This window comes from Podarcis muralis, chromosome 4 (genome assembly GCF_964188315.1).
Source record: "Podarcis muralis chromosome 4, rPodMur119.hap1.1, whole genome shotgun sequence".
Taxonomy (NCBI): domain Eukaryota; kingdom Metazoa; phylum Chordata; class Lepidosauria; order Squamata; family Lacertidae; genus Podarcis; species Podarcis muralis.
Genome location: NC_135658.1, coordinates 5,876,060 through 5,890,955, shown reverse-complemented (window position 1 = coordinate 5,890,955; position 14,896 = coordinate 5,876,060). Strand labels below are relative to the sequence as shown.

The following is a 14,896-nucleotide window of genomic DNA, read 5'->3' as shown; positions in this document are numbered from 1 at the left end:
TCTCATGATTTTGTCAATAAGATTTGGAAGCAGACAGGCGGGGGCTGAATGGCACCAGTGTTCAGCGGCTGGAATGTCTGACCCCTCTGGCGAAACTCTTGGTCATCGTCCCAGCCATCAAGTTTCCACACCCTCCAAAATTTCTCCAAAACAATCAGGATACAGTCATACCTTGGGTTACAGCTGCTTCAGGTTGTGTTTTTTCGGGTTGCGGACTGCCGAAACCCGGAAGTACCGGAACAGGTTACTTCCGGGTTTCAGCGGTCGCGCATGCGCAGAAGCGTCGAATCGCAACCCACGTGTGCACAGACACGGGTTGCGAACGTTGCGGATTGCGAATGTGCATCCCACACGGATCACGTTCGCAACCTGAGCATCCACTGTACCCTTAACAACAACAACAATTTTATTATTTATACCCTGCCCATCTGACTGAAGAAGAAGAAGAAGAGTTTGGATTTGATATCCCGCCTTTCACTCCCTTTTTAAGGAGTCTCAAAGCGGCTAACATTCTCCTTTCCCTTCCTCCCCCACAGCACACACTCTGTGAGGTGAGTGGGGCTGAGAGACTTCAAAGTGTGACTGGCCCAAGGTCACCCAGCAGCTGCATGTGGAGGAGCGGAGACTCGAACCCGGTTCCCCAGATTATGAGACTACCGCTCTTAACCACTACACCACACATGAGACTGGGCTGCCCCAGCCTCTCTGGGCGGCTTCCAACATAGATAAAAACATAGTAAAACGTTAAACATTTTAAAAACCTTCCTTAGACGCTTAAAAGCCTTCAGATGCCTTCCAAAGGTTGTCTAGTTACTTATCTCCTTGGCTCGGGGGGTTGTGTAACTCCACACCCTCCCAGCATTTCTCGGATGAAAATAGGGACGTCTTAAGGAAAAATGGGACATTCCAGGATCCAGTCAGAAGCTGGGACGGCTTCTGTAAATCCGGGACTGTCACTGGACAATAGGGCCACTTGGAGGGTCTGCAGTGTGTGTGTGTGTGTGTGTGTGTGTGTGTGTGCAGAAGAACATCCTGGTGAATTGTTCCCCAAATCATCAACAGGGGTCAATGGAGCCGCTTGGATTACTGTTTAATAGCTGTACTTTAGGAGTTCTGTCTGGAACTGCACCCTTTCGCCTAGTCCCCACAACCTGTTTAACTCTTCCGTTCCTCCTCCTCCTTTTTAAAAAGAATTGATTTTGTTAACAACAAAAAATGTACAAACATAACCCCCCAAAAAAGAAAAGGAAAGAATTAAAAATGTGTATATAGAAATCAGCAAACCAGTGAAATTTTGTCATAGTCTGGAAAAACAAGTCCAAAGATGTAGTTCAGTTCCAAAGGCTTAATAAAGTATTAACTCATACAGGGATTCTCTTTACAAATAAGAAGGATGCGTCAAAATAAATCCATTCTCCATCTGTGAGCTCCATCCTTATTGAGAATAAAGTTTCTACGGGGGTCTTAAATGAGTTTGACATTTGCATATACTGGTGGCACTGAATGACCGTGTGGCTCAAAGTTTGTTGAAGAAAGGAAATCCACCCACACATACGATATCTCTGTGTGTGATTCAATCTCTGCCTTTTCGATTCTTTTAGCGTAAGCGATACCTTTTCAAGAAGGGCAATTTGCCAGAGCCTTGAAGACCAGCAGTCCAAACTATTAGGATTAAAGGTCTTTCAAGGGTTTGTTTCTTCCGACCGGTTTCACCCATCAATCATTTTTATTTATTTATTTTTTAAAAAAACGGCTCTTCTGCATTTCTGGGGCCTTAGGAGACAGGAATGCCCACGCGCCGTCCTTCCTTCTGCTATGAGCTAATTGCAAAACGCTTTCTGCCGAATATTCAATCTCTCCCCCCCCCCCTTTCAAGTTCCTCATCTGCAATTTCTGCAATTGGAAAGGTCTCGTAAGCAGAAACTCCCTCGCTCTTGACGGAAGCACAGTAGCCTTCAGTAAAAGGGGGCATGGATCGCTCAGACCCACTCAGACATTGCCAAAGGAGGTGAAGTCCAGAGGTTGGTGCCACAGTGCCTTTTTTCCTTAAAATAAACGTTGTTTTGGGGAATCTTAGGATGTGCTGCCCTGGGGCTCGAGGGATGTTTGGGGCGAGTTTGTTTGCACCTTTCTGTTCAAGGAAGGCTTTTCTTCCTGGTGGGTGTTAGAGCTGGCATGATCTTTGGACCGAAAATGTGTAAAAGAGGGCATGGGCAGGAAAATCTCAACAGCTGGGAAGCGTCTTTGACCCGCGTTGCTTTGGGCAAATTCCTAAGGAATATCCTGGGGTTTCTCTTCTGGCGCCTCCGTTTTGCTTCTTAATATGTGGAACTTGGCAGAGTGGTAAGAGCCTTGGGTGGAGAAGGTTCGCTCGCCCGCTTCTCCAGACTCTGCCCAAGAGAGCTGCTGGCAGTCAGAGTAGGCAATATTGAGCTACACAGGCCAAAGGTTTGACTTGATATAATGCAGGTTCCAGAAAAGCTGGCTTCTTGCCTGATTCACTCACATAGGAAATACTGGATGAAATTTGTCGCAGTGTACTTTAGACAGAACGGTTTACTTGAGATGAAATTTGTTGCAGGGCTCTGTTTGGGCCAGGAAGTTTGCCCCCCGCAACCCTCCTGATCTCGGGTGCTTTCCTCCCACTGGGGAGCGTGACAAATATGGGACAGGCTGTCAGGCGGTGTGGAACTAGATTTCTGCAAAACTCTGCTTTGGGGAGATTCTGTTATTTGTTGTCCTCTCCCAGTGAAATTTGCTTTTTCTCTATTTTGGTTGCTTCTGCATTGTGGGCGTATTTTCACTTTCTGCTGCAGCGCGTGTGTGCTCTGGAAGCCCGTCCCCCGCCACCACCACCCCGGTGCCATCTGGCTTGTCTTAGCACATGGCGCAGCTCTGAATTGCGTGGGCCATTCTGTGAACATAAGGACAGAAGCACCATCTCCAGTCCTGTTCTCACAGGGGCCAACCAGATTCCTGTAAGCGGGATTCAAACACAGGAGCAACTCTCCCCTCCCTCAGTTTCCAGCCACTGGCATTCAGACGCATTTCACCCTCTGGCTTCCCCATAGCCATTATGACTAGTAGCCATCAACAGCCCACTCCTCTTTCAAAGCCATCTAGGTCCCTGCCTCCTGTGGGAGTGAGTTCCATAGGTTAACTCTCTGCTGTGTGAAGAAAGACTTTCTTTCATCCATCCTGAATCTTCCAACGTTTAGCTTCACTGGATATCCATGAGTTCTAATGTTATTAGCGAGGGAGAAAAACGTCTCTCTCTCCACTGTGCAATGCAACACAGAGGCTAGCAGGCTTGTTGTGGGAGCCTCAGGACAGTCGTCCCCTGTTGTCCATCGCTAGCAGTTGGGACCAGTGCTGGATTTACGTACAGTGGTACCTCGGGTTAAGTACTTAATTCGTTCCAGAGGTCCGTTCTTAACCTGAAACTGTTCTTAACCTGAAGCACCACTTTAGCTAATGGGGCCTCCTGCTGCTGCCGTGCCGCCACCGCGCAATTTCTGTTCTCATCCTGAAGCAAAGTTCTTAACCTGAAACACTATTTCTGGGTCAGCGGAGTCTGCAACCTGAAGCGTATGTAACCCGAGGTACCACTGTATAAGCTAAACAAGCTATAGCTTAGGGTCCCACTCTCTTGGGGGCCCCCAAAAAAAATTGAAGGAAAAAAACCCTGGATGTACATTTCCAAAATATAAGATAAAAAAACAAATAGAATAAAACCTACATACAGCAACAGTGTTTTGTGTTGTGTAGGCTCCTGTGATGTAAGTCATGGGTCCCGCCTGCTAACCTGCTCCCCAAAATATCACTGGTTTGCTCCTTTCTATGTATAGGGTGCCTACATTCTGCATGGACTGGCTGCAAGGCGACATGTGCAAATGGCTTTAGATACCTATTAGGTCCATAGATTACCATATAGCATATATTCAACACCAAAAAAACAGCAACAATTTGTTGCTGACAAAGGACCGCTGGACATATAAAGGGCCTGCAGTAGCTTAGGGCCTCATCAAACCTGAATCCGGCCCTGGTTGGGACCCAGAGGTATACCGCTCTCAGCTCTGGAGGCTCCATTTGGTTAAGAGCCACTGACGTCCCTTCTCTTTATTTATTTTGAAAAATGTGCCCAACCCCCCTTCTTAAAAGTCCCCAGAGCGGGGTTTGGCAAACTGCCCTTCTTGAAAAGATATCTCACAAACTAAGCATATCGAAAGGACATTTAATAGCGACAATTTTAAAAAATGGCATGATTTTATTTCTTAGGCAAATATTGAGGCACCTGGTTGCTCAATGCAACTTCCTCTTTGCCAGTTTACAAACTTCCATCATGTGGCCTGTTCCTCACCTTTAACCTGAAAAGTCCAAGATGCTGCAACCTTTCTTCACCCCCTTTTCTGAAGTGGAATCTGCACACATAAAATAGCCATTGTGAAAATGCTTTTTTTAAAAAAAATTGTTTTAAAAAAATCGTTGAATTTTCCGTAAGGCTCACCATCGCCATCTACTGTCACATTGTATATTGCCCTGAAAACACACTTAAACTATTTTATTTGCAGCTGTATAGCTGAGTCCCAAGTCTAAGATATCCTTTTTTAGGTGAGTCGACCAGAACGCCACCCACTATTCCAAATGTGGGGAAAACCGGGGAGCAGAATTGCTGGCATCTTTTCTCTCTCTCTCTCGGCGAGGCTGCTGAGCGGATTAACGCCTGAGCAACAAGGCAGCATTTTTTAACGCTGCAGCTTTCCTCCAGTGCTGCAACTTCTTGCCTTGAAAAGACTCAGCGGTCAGGGTCTGCTTGCTGCGCATTTGCGGAAAGCGCTGGAGCTTTGTCGGGGAGAAAGGCAGTCGTGTGGACTACGCACTCCTGTTTGCTGTAATTGAGTTGGGCTGCTGGGCTTCCAGTTCCTTCTTGAGCTCGCTGTTTCAGCCACAGAGAGGAATCACACATGGAGCAGCTTGCGGTTAGCAAGTAGAAGAGGGAGACTCTGTTTTGCGTATATTTTAAAGCTGCCTTTGGCAGCCTGGCGCTCTCCATCACACCTCCATGGGTGTGGCAACACGAGAACCTCCATCACACCTCCAGAGGGTGGCAACACGAGAACGGGGCCTTTTCTGCAGTGGCTCCCCATTCGTGGGATCCTCGTCTGGTGCCTTCATTATATACATTTATGCGCCAGGAAAAAACGTTCCTCTTCAACCAGGCCTGTGACTGGTTAACGTCTGATACCCTTTTAAATGTGCACACAGATCACAGAATCACAGAATCTTCTTCTGTGGCGATCACTCGTAGCCGAGTAAGATTGTCTTCCATGAACACGTTCTTAAAAGTGTGTCCGTAAGTGACGGTGGAGGCCAATTCTGGACCCACACGTCCTTCCACAGTGGGGACATTGGTTTCCGGGCGGGAGTTGATCACAGTGAGGGTTTGCCAAGCGTGCCTTCCTCTTAGCACGTTTCTCCCTTGCGTCCTGAGTTCGAGTGTCTTCAAAGCCCATGACACCTTTGGTAAAGGCTGTTCTCCAACTGGAGCGCTCGCAGGCCAGTGTTTCCCAATTGTTGGTGTTTATACTACATTTTTAAGATTTGCCTTGAGACAGTCTTTAAACCTCTTTTGTTGACCACCAGCATTACGCTTTCCATTTTTAAGTTCAAAATAGAGTAGTTACAGAATCATAGACCACAACTGTCTTCTAGTCCAGCTCCCTGCAAATGCTGGAATCTTTTTTGCCCAACCTTGGGTTCAAGCCCACGACCCTGAGATGAAGAGTCTCGTGCTCTACCAACTGAGCTATTGTAGGAAGGGGGATGATTGGTTTGCTTTTGCTTTTATTACGAAATTTGAGTTTCTTATATTGTAATTTCGTGTATAATTTATTTATACCCCGCCCATCTGGCTTGGTTTCCCCAGCCACTCTGGGTGGCTTCCAGCAAAACACTAAAATACAGTAACCTATTAAAGATTAAAAGCTTCACTAAAAAGGGCTGCCTTCAGATGTCTTCTAAAAGTTTGGTAGTTATTTTTCTCTTTGACATCTGGTGGGAGGGCGTTCCACAGGGCGGGTGCCACCACCGAGAAGGCCCTCTGCCTGGTTCCCTGTAACTTGGCTTCTCGCAGGGAGGGAACCGCCAGAAGGCCCTTGGAGCTGGACCTCAGTGTCTGGGCAGAACGATGGGGGTGGAGACGCTCCTTCAGGGATACAGGACTGAGGCCGTTTAGGGTTTTAAAGGTCAGCACCAACACTTTGAATTGTGCTCGCAAACATACTGGGAGCCAGTGTAGGTCTTTCAAGACTGGTGTTATGTGGTCTCAGCGGCTGCTCCCAGTCACCAGTCTAGCTGCCGCATTCTGGATTAGTTGTAGTTTCCGGGTCACCTTCAAAGGTAGCCCCACGTAGAGTGCATTGCAGTAGTCAAGCGAGAGATAACTAGAGCATGCACCACTCTGGCGAGACAGTCTTCGGGCAGGGAGGGTCTCATCCTGCGTACCAGGTGGAGCTGATACACAGCTGCCCTGGACACAGAATTGACCTGCGCCTCCATGGACAGGTGTGAGTCCAAAATGACTCCCAGGCTGCACACCTGGTCCTTCAGGGGCACAGTTACCCCATTCAGAACCAGGGAATCCCCCACACCCGCCCGCCTCCTGTCCCCCAGAAACAGTACTTCTGTCTTGTCAGGATTCAACCTCAATCTGTTAGCCGCCATCCATCCTCCAACTGCCTCCAGACACTCACACAGGACCTTCACCGCCTTCACTGGTTCTGATTTAAAGGAGAGGTAGAGCTGGGTGTCATCTGCATACTGATGAACACCCAGCCCAAACCCCCTGATGATCTCTCCCAGAGACTTCATATAGATATTAAAAAGCATGGGGGAGAGGACGGAACCTTGAGGCACCCCACAAGTGAGAGCCCAGGGGTCTGAACACTCATCCCCCACCACCACTTTCTGAACACAGCCCAGGAGGAAGGAGCGGAACCACTGTATGACAGTGCCCCAGCACTGATGCTGGACTAAATGAGAACATGATGTTGGACTAAATGCCCCCCTGGCCTGATCCAGCACCCTGTTCTCTGCTTCTTATAATCATCTTTGAATACTATGAGATGTGTTGCTTTGGTCTACTGCCCTGCTCCCAAACCTGGTGCCCTTCTGACGTCACGGACTACAACTCCCATCAGGCACAGAATCATATGTCCGTGCTGGTTGGGGTTGATGGGTATTGTAGTCCGAAACATCTGGAAGGCAAGCTGGCTGGGGAAGCCTGCTTTAATGAGCCATAAGTTTGCTACAATACAATGGTACCTTGGTTCTCAAACACCTTGGTACTCAAACAACTTGGAACCCAAACACTGCAAACACTGTAAGTGTTCCGGTTTGTGAACTTTTTTTGGAAGCCAAACAGGCTCCGTTTTGAGTGTTACTCTGTCTGCTTTTGCTATTTATTTTACGTTTGTGTTTTTGCGGCTCTTTTTTTGTTTGTTTTTGTGACTGTGTGGAACCCAGTTCAGCTACTGATTGATTGATTGTGTGACTTCAGTACAGTGGCACCTCTGGTTGCGAACGGGATCTGTTCCGGAGGTCCGTTCGCAACATGAAAAGAGCGCAACCTGCAGCGGCGCGTCTGTGCACTCGCGGGTTGCGAATTGCTGCTTCTGCGCATGCATGTGACATCATTTTGCGCATCTGCGCATGCGCGAGTGGCGAAACCTGGAAGTAACCCTTTCTGGTACTTCCGGGTAGCCGCGGGACGTAACCTGAAAGTACGTAACATGAAGCAAACGTAACATGAGGTATGACTGTATATTGTCTATTGCTTTCATTTTATGGATCAATGGTCTCGTTAGAAAGTAAAATTCAAATTAAATTGCTGTTTTAGGGGTTGTTTTTAAAAGTCTGGAACGGATTAATCCATTTTGCGTTACTTTCTATGGGAAAGCGCGCCTTGGTTTTGGAACGCTTTGGTTTTGGAACGGACTTATGGAACGGATTAAGTTTGAGAACCAGGGTACCACTGTAATCTGAATCTGCTAGCCACTGCTCTCTCAAAGCAGTTCAACCCCTTTTTGCCGTCCAAAATGCATCTCTTTCCCCTTCCTTTCTCTCTTTTTCTGACTGATGATGAGCAACGTCCGCTGACCCACTAGGGGAACAGCAGGATAAGCATCTGTTGAAATAATATTATTGGTTGGAGGAAGAGTGTACAGGCTGGCTTGCCATAGTCTGCCACACGGTCGATGTCCCTCATGGAGTTGCACGAAGAAGCGCCGTTCGTTTTTGTCTTCGGCGGGTGGTTTTCGCTCACACTAATTCCACTCGTGCAGATTTGGCGAGACTGGCTTTGTGGAACACTATTATACGCTTGGAGGAATGTGCCGAGCGGTCAGCTAGGCCTTAAATCCGCAGGAGTCAATATAAGCTTTTTAAAAAATGGCATCTTAGGTCTACTGCTTTTAAACGTACATATGCATTTCTGCATGTCTATTTATATAGAAAGGAACTTGTGTGTTGAAATATTGTTGTTGTTTAGTCGTTTAGTCGTGTCCGACTCTTCGTGACCCCATGGACCAGAGCATGCCAGGCACTTCTGCCTCCCGTGTTGAAATAGACCCCAGCTATTTCTGTTTCTGCCCTTAAATAACTGCAGGGTTCGTAGGCTGACAGTCCTTCAGCTGCTTCTGGAAAAGAAGCTTCACCTGTTGAGTTGGTGCCCATTGAGGAGCAAGTGATGACCCCAAGTATTTCTCCTTCTGGGACCTTGACCCAGAAACACAGTGAGGAAGAGAACTAGCCAGGCACAGCTGGTGTGACGTTGTGCATGGGATTCCCATGGCATGGCTGCACATATAGCAAGCCCAGAGACGCAAATGGGATGACAGGCCCTGGGTGGGATGGGGTACTTTGCGCATGTTCAGATAATGTACCCTCCTCCTCATTACTCCACAGCTTTCCGGGACCGCGCCCTCTAACGTCCTGACACCACCTGGCAGATGAACACATCAAATGCCACCAAGCGTATTTTATTTCATAGAATCAGAATCGTAGCTTTGGGAGGGGACCCCCAGGGTCATCTAGTCCAACCCCCTGCAATGCAGGAAGCTTTTGCTGAACGTGCAAAAGATTGCATTTCTATCCCACGTTTCTTTCTTTACATTGCTCAAGGTGGCTGACATGGGCTTATCCCCCGCTCCTTATTTAATCTCTGGCTCAGGAGACCTGGGTTCGAATTCCCACCTAGCCAGGAAGCTCGGTGAGTGACATTCGGCCAGCCACTCTCTGCCTGCCCTACCTCACAGGGTTGTATTGGGAACTGAGGTGCAGTAGAGGGGCAATGAATTATAATTATTACTATTATTATTCTGCGTGTGTACCAAAATGGCTACAGCTGTACAGTTATTTTAGGACAGGTGTGGTGTAGTGGTTAGAGTGCCAGTCTAGGATCTAGGAGACCAGGGTTCAAATCCCCTCCCCACTCAGCCATGATGCTCACTGGGTGACCTTGAGGGGTGGGGGCTGTCACTCACTCTCAGTGTGCCCTACCTCACAGGGTTGTTGTGGGGATACATGACTAAGTGGGGAAGTACCATCTACTGGTCATACTCTTGACATGCCCTGGAGGCCTCTGCGGATGCCCAGGGCTGTCCTGCCCTTGGTGGGGACTAGATGCGGTCCTCCTGTATTTGGTGCCCACCCCCTGAAATGTTCCCTCTGATGTTCTCTCTATCTCTCTCTGCTTATTTGCTCCACACTCCCTCGCTTTAGATATCAGGAAAACCATTAGCTTAACAGCATGGGAAGAACTATGGAGAAAGTACTGGAAATTTACAGCCTGTGAAGTATTGAGGGAAAACCTAATCAAGATGTTTTCTAGATGGTACTGAACACCTACCAAAATAGCTAAAATGTATAAGACAAAAACAAATCTGTGCCGGAGGTGTGGTAAAACAGAGGGGACACTTCTACATGTTTGGTGGACCTGTGAAAAAAATCAAAAGCTTCTGGAACACAGTGTATGACGAGCTTAAAAAAATCTTTAAATATAACTTTATGAAAAATACAGAAGCTTTTCTACTAGGGATAACGGACACAGGTATAGCAAGAGAAGATCAGAAAATATTCCTCTAGGCCACAGGAGCAGCAAGGATCCTAATTGCTAAAAACTGGAAAAAAGAAACTGTGCCAACAAAAAAGGGAATGGTAAGACAAACTGTTAGAGTATATTGAACTGGCTAGATTAACAGAGGCAATGAGAGACCACACCAGACAAGAGTTTCAAAAAGCATGGGGGAAATGCAGAGAATACTTCGCAAAACAGTGCCCTAAAATACATACCTGGACTTGTTTCGATTAATGTCTGTAGGAGACTCTGTGGATATTTAAGTTATACAGTCACACCTTGGGTTGAATGTGCTTCAGGTTGAGCGCTTTTGGGCTGTGCTCCGCGGCAACCCAGAAGTAACGGAGCGTGTTACTTCCAGGTTCGCCGCTCGCGCATGTGCAGACGCTCAAACCGACGTCACGCTCATGCGCGGAAGCGGCAAAACGCTACCCGCGCTCGCGCCGTCGCGCCTTACATTCCATTCAGGATGCGAACAGGGCTCCGGAACGGATCCCGTTTGCATCCCGAGGTACCATTGTAATTAGAAAAATCTTAATACGTATTCATAAAGGAAACAGTTTATAAGAAGTAAATAAGGAGGCCAGATACAGGATAAAGGAAGTCTTTTATTTGGTTGTTTGTATTGTTGTATGTTATGCTCACTGTATATTATGTTCACGTTTAATGAGGGTGGATTTGTGTATTGTGTATGATGTTCTTCTTCTTCTTCTTCTCCTCCTCCTCTAGAAGGGATGCTGCAAGAATTTCTAAGTCTCTTACAAAAGCCGTTAATGCCCGTTGCCTAATCCTGGGCAGGAATGCATTTTGCAAGGACTTGGCGGGGATTTGTGACTGGGATAGGGACACAGTTGTGGCTGAGGCAGGGAGAGGAAGAAGAGGAGGAAAAGGCTGGATATCTCTCTCTCCCCTCCCCTTTTCTTTCCTTCCTTCCTTCTCTGCAGCTTTTGTGGGGGCCTGTAATGCTCTTGGTCTTTGGGAGGCCAGAGGGAAATGCAATCTAAAAAACACACAACACAAAAGGAAAATGGATTGTAAGGGAAAAGGAAATAAGAAAACCCAGGCGCAAGCTCGTAGTCGTTAGCGTACCCTTTGAATACTTATTTAGGTCATGATGACTGCAGTCTTATCGCACGTTTACCTGGGAGTAAGTCCTGTTGAGCTGAACGGCCCCCGCTTCTGAGCGGGGACGTAAGGATTGTTTGTGCGTATAAAGTTTGTGCTGTGAACTGCAATTGCACAAAAATCACGGGGTGCCTGGGGTTACGTTTGCTTTCCGTCGCTGCATTAAAACACCAGTCTCAAATGACCAGAAGCTCCCTTTGATAATGTAGATGCTTTCACAATCTTATCACAACCGTTTCTGCAACTCGAGTGCTTCTGAGCAGTAAAAGATGCAGATTTTGCACACGCGGAGATGGGCTTGTGGCTGTGACTCACCCTGTGTGTGTTCCCCGGACTGTCCCGGGTCCTTGGGTGACGTAGGAGGAGTGTGAGAAGCAGAAGAAGAAGGAGCCCAGGGTGATGCAAGAACGACACAGCCCTTGCCAGGACTGCGGCGAGTGGAGACCCCGTGACGGTGAGCCATCGGTTCCGCCGGCATCGTCCTGGGACTCCCTGGCGTGATGCGCAAATTGGAAGACGGTGGTCTGTGACCAGCGAACAAACTGAAATTAGGAAATATGGGTGGGAGCGGATATTGATAAGAAGGATCTGAAATTGTTCCTATACACAACAGCAGCGGCGAGGTTACTGCTGGTTCAGGTCTGGAAGCAACAACAATTGCCAACAGTAGAAGAGTGGCAGTACAAGGTCATGGAATATGCAGGAATAGCCAAATTAACGGGGGAAATTCGACAACAGGGCAATGAAACATTTCAAAAAGAATGGGAAAAGCATCATCTGCCATGGATGCTTGAGTTGTGATTCCTGCAGTGCAGCGGGTTGGACTAGATGACCCCTGAGGTCCCTTCCAACTCTTATGATTCTATGAACCCATTGGTTCAGGTCCTTCCCTCTGGAGCAGCAGAAAACAAGCTTGCCAGCGCATCACTCTGATGTTCAGCTGCCCGTATGCTCTTGGGCCAGTTTCAGATTTCTTCTGTTATTTTACACGGCCCTGGATCCTGGGTCCAGGATCTCTCAGGGACTGCCTGATCCCTTATATCTTTGCCCTCTCGCTGAGGTCTGCTGGTGTCTGCTGAAAACTCAAAAAATAAATAAACCCAACAGGCCTTTTAAATGCATTCTGAGTTTACAGTTTTAACTGATATCGGTTTATTTGTCGTTGAGTCGTTTAGTCGTGTCCAACTCTTCGTGACCCCCTGGACCAGAGCACGCCAGGCACTCCTGTCTTCTACCGTCTCCCGCAGTTTGGTCAAACTCATGTTTGTAGCTTCGAGAACACTGTCCAGCCATCTCGTCCTCTGTCGTCCCCTTCTCCTTGTGCCCTCCATCTTTCCCAACACCAGGGTCTTTTCCAAGGAGTCTTCTCTTCTCATGAGGTGGCCAAAGTACTGGAGCCTCAGCTTCAGGATCTGTCCTTCCAGTGAGCACTCAGGGCTGATTTCCTTCAGAACGGATCGGTTTGATCTTCTTGCAGTCCATGGGACTCTCAAGAGTCTCCTCCAGCACCATAATTCAAAAGCATCAATTCTTCGGCGATCAGCCTTCTTTATGGTCCAACTCTCACTTCCATACATCACTACTGGGAAAACCAGAGCTTTAACTATACGGACCTTTGTTGGCAAGGTGATGTCTCTGCTTTTTAAGATGCTATCGGTTTATTACTCAGCGCCTAAAAGCCACAGATGTGATGCAGCTGCAAAAATGGAGAGTGCAGTTCTTTGATGCAGTAGCAAGTTGAAGCATTCCTGGTAGATTTTCGAAGGGACCTGAGGCAATTGCAGGTCCTGCTCTTTAGATGGAGGGCAGTATACAAATTTAATAATGTTGGACAAACTTGGTTAGATCAGGAAGCCTGATTTAATGTACTAATTAGTTTTAAATTTCTACTGTCCTTCAAGGTGAGCAGCAGGAGCCAAACACCTGCAGTTGGTTCTGTACCTTAATGTACCCTTGAGCCTCTGCGCTTAATACCTTTTTAACGAAGCTTTCCTTTTTTTATAGAATAAACTTACCTTGGAACTAAATTTAGCTGCGGCTAATGAGGGTTTGACAGCTACAGGAGTGTTGAAAAGATGCTAGGTCATTTTCTCCCTCCAACAGCACCGTGTCCTTGTTTGAGTTTTCCATGTAGCATCATAGAGATGTAGAGCTGGAAAGGGAACCTCAGGGACCGTCTAGTCCAGCCCTCTGCGATGCAGGAACCGCGGCTCAAGCGGAGACTGAACGAGGGCCCAGTCGGAGGTGGAGCAGTTCCTCTTGGTTGACTCAGCTGTTCTGCTTCCGCTAGTAACTTCTGGGAGAAGTCGTTTCCTGGGAGAGGACGGGGTTTTTGGAGTGTGTGTGTGTTTTTCAAAGTGAAGTGTTCTGCTCTGGGAGGGCTGGTGGATTTCTCCTAGAGCGGTTTAGCGTTGGGAAAGAATCTCTAGCCGCAAAGCAGCATGACGGGCCGTTGGTATGTGAACGCTTTCAGGAAGCTTAAATTAGCTGAGTTGGGCTATTTTTACCCGTTTCTTGTTTACCAACAACCCAGAGAGAAAAGTCAGCCTTGCGATGCGATCCGGGCAGGGTGATCTCCTTCCCCTTTCCAGTTTTACTAGACTGGGGCAAACTGCAGCCCTTGCTTTCTGGAAACGGCAGGAAGGGAGAGGGCTCCTGTGTTCGAATCCTGCTCACCGGTTTCCCCCAGGCGTCAGGTCAGCCCCAGCGAGAGCAGGGTGCCATTGGCTTGATCCAGCCGGCTCTACCTAGTTTCCGATATTCTTGGTGTTGGGAGATTCAGGACAGGTAAAAGGAAGCCCTTCTTTGTGTAGCTTGTCGTTAAACTGTGGAACTCCCTCCCACAAGGGGCAGGGATGGGCAGAAACCCAGATGGCAGCTTCCTGGAAGAGAGAGCGCGATTGATGGCCGCTAGCCATGGCCAGAGGCAATGATGCTTCTGAACAGGAGGGCAGAGAATTGCCCTTGTGCTCGGATCCTGCGTGCAGGTTTCACACAAGAAGACCAGGCCGCCAGGCTGGATGGGCCATTGGCCACCGGGTCTAGTAGCCCTCAAGAGCCCTCTCCTGCATGCATTTGTCGAATCCTCTTCTAAAGCCTTCTATTGCGGCCATCACTGTGGAAGGGAGTTCTGTAGGTTAACCATGCGCCGACGGTGCCCAAATGCTGTGTATCTGTTCAGCAAAGCGATGGGCAGGCCAAATGGACGTCTCTGTTGAATAACCCACAGTCCCAATACTATAAAGCAGTAGAATTCTAGAATTGTAGAGTTGGAAGGGACCCCCAAAGATCATCTAGACCTGGCCCCCTGCAGTGCAGGAACATAACCAGCTGAGTATGTTTTGGACTGTGTCAGGGCTGGATTTAGGTTTGATGAGGCCCTATAAGCTACTGGAGGTAATGGGGCCCTTTATATGTCCAGCTGTCCTTTGTCAAAAACAAACTGTTGCCGTTTTTTGTGTTGTATATACGCTATATGGTAATTTATGGACCTAATAGGTATCTCAAGCCATTTGCACATAACACAATATGCATTTTATCAAAGTAATTGTTGAACTGAAATACAGTTAAGAAGAAGTATATTAATGGTGAAATACAATTAAGAAGAAGTATATTAATAGTGAAATAATTATTAAG

General features: G+C 47.6%; 1 protein-coding gene and 1 long non-coding RNA gene across 12 annotated transcripts in view; one reads left to right on the top strand and one right to left on the bottom strand.

The window, feature by feature from the left end:
* The window catches only part of ARAP1 (ArfGAP with RhoGAP domain, ankyrin repeat and PH domain 1), a 143,644-nt gene that overhangs the window by 23,589 nt on the left and 105,159 nt on the right, over positions 1 to 14,896 (top strand). The window contains exon 1 of one of the 10 annotated variants that reach the window (XM_028725787.2): positions 2,003 to 2,021. The exons of the other annotated variants lie outside the window; for them this stretch is intronic. The gene's annotated coding sequence lies outside the window, so the exon portion shown is untranslated. Of the gene's footprint in view, positions 1 to 2,002; positions 2,022 to 14,896 lie in introns of those variants that run through there. 10 annotated transcript variants of the gene reach the window in all.
* On the bottom strand, positions 10,724 to 13,700 carry LOC114595508 (uncharacterized). Of its 2 annotated transcripts, XR_013392488.1 has the most exons (3): positions 13,276 to 13,694; positions 11,576 to 11,802; positions 10,724 to 11,135 (listed from the first exon to the last, which is right to left on the bottom strand). It is a non-coding gene; the product is annotated as an uncharacterized LOC114595508 (long non-coding RNA). The 2 variants fall into 2 exon arrangements; XR_013392487.1 differs by having other exon boundaries at positions 10,724 to 11,802; positions 13,276 to 13,700.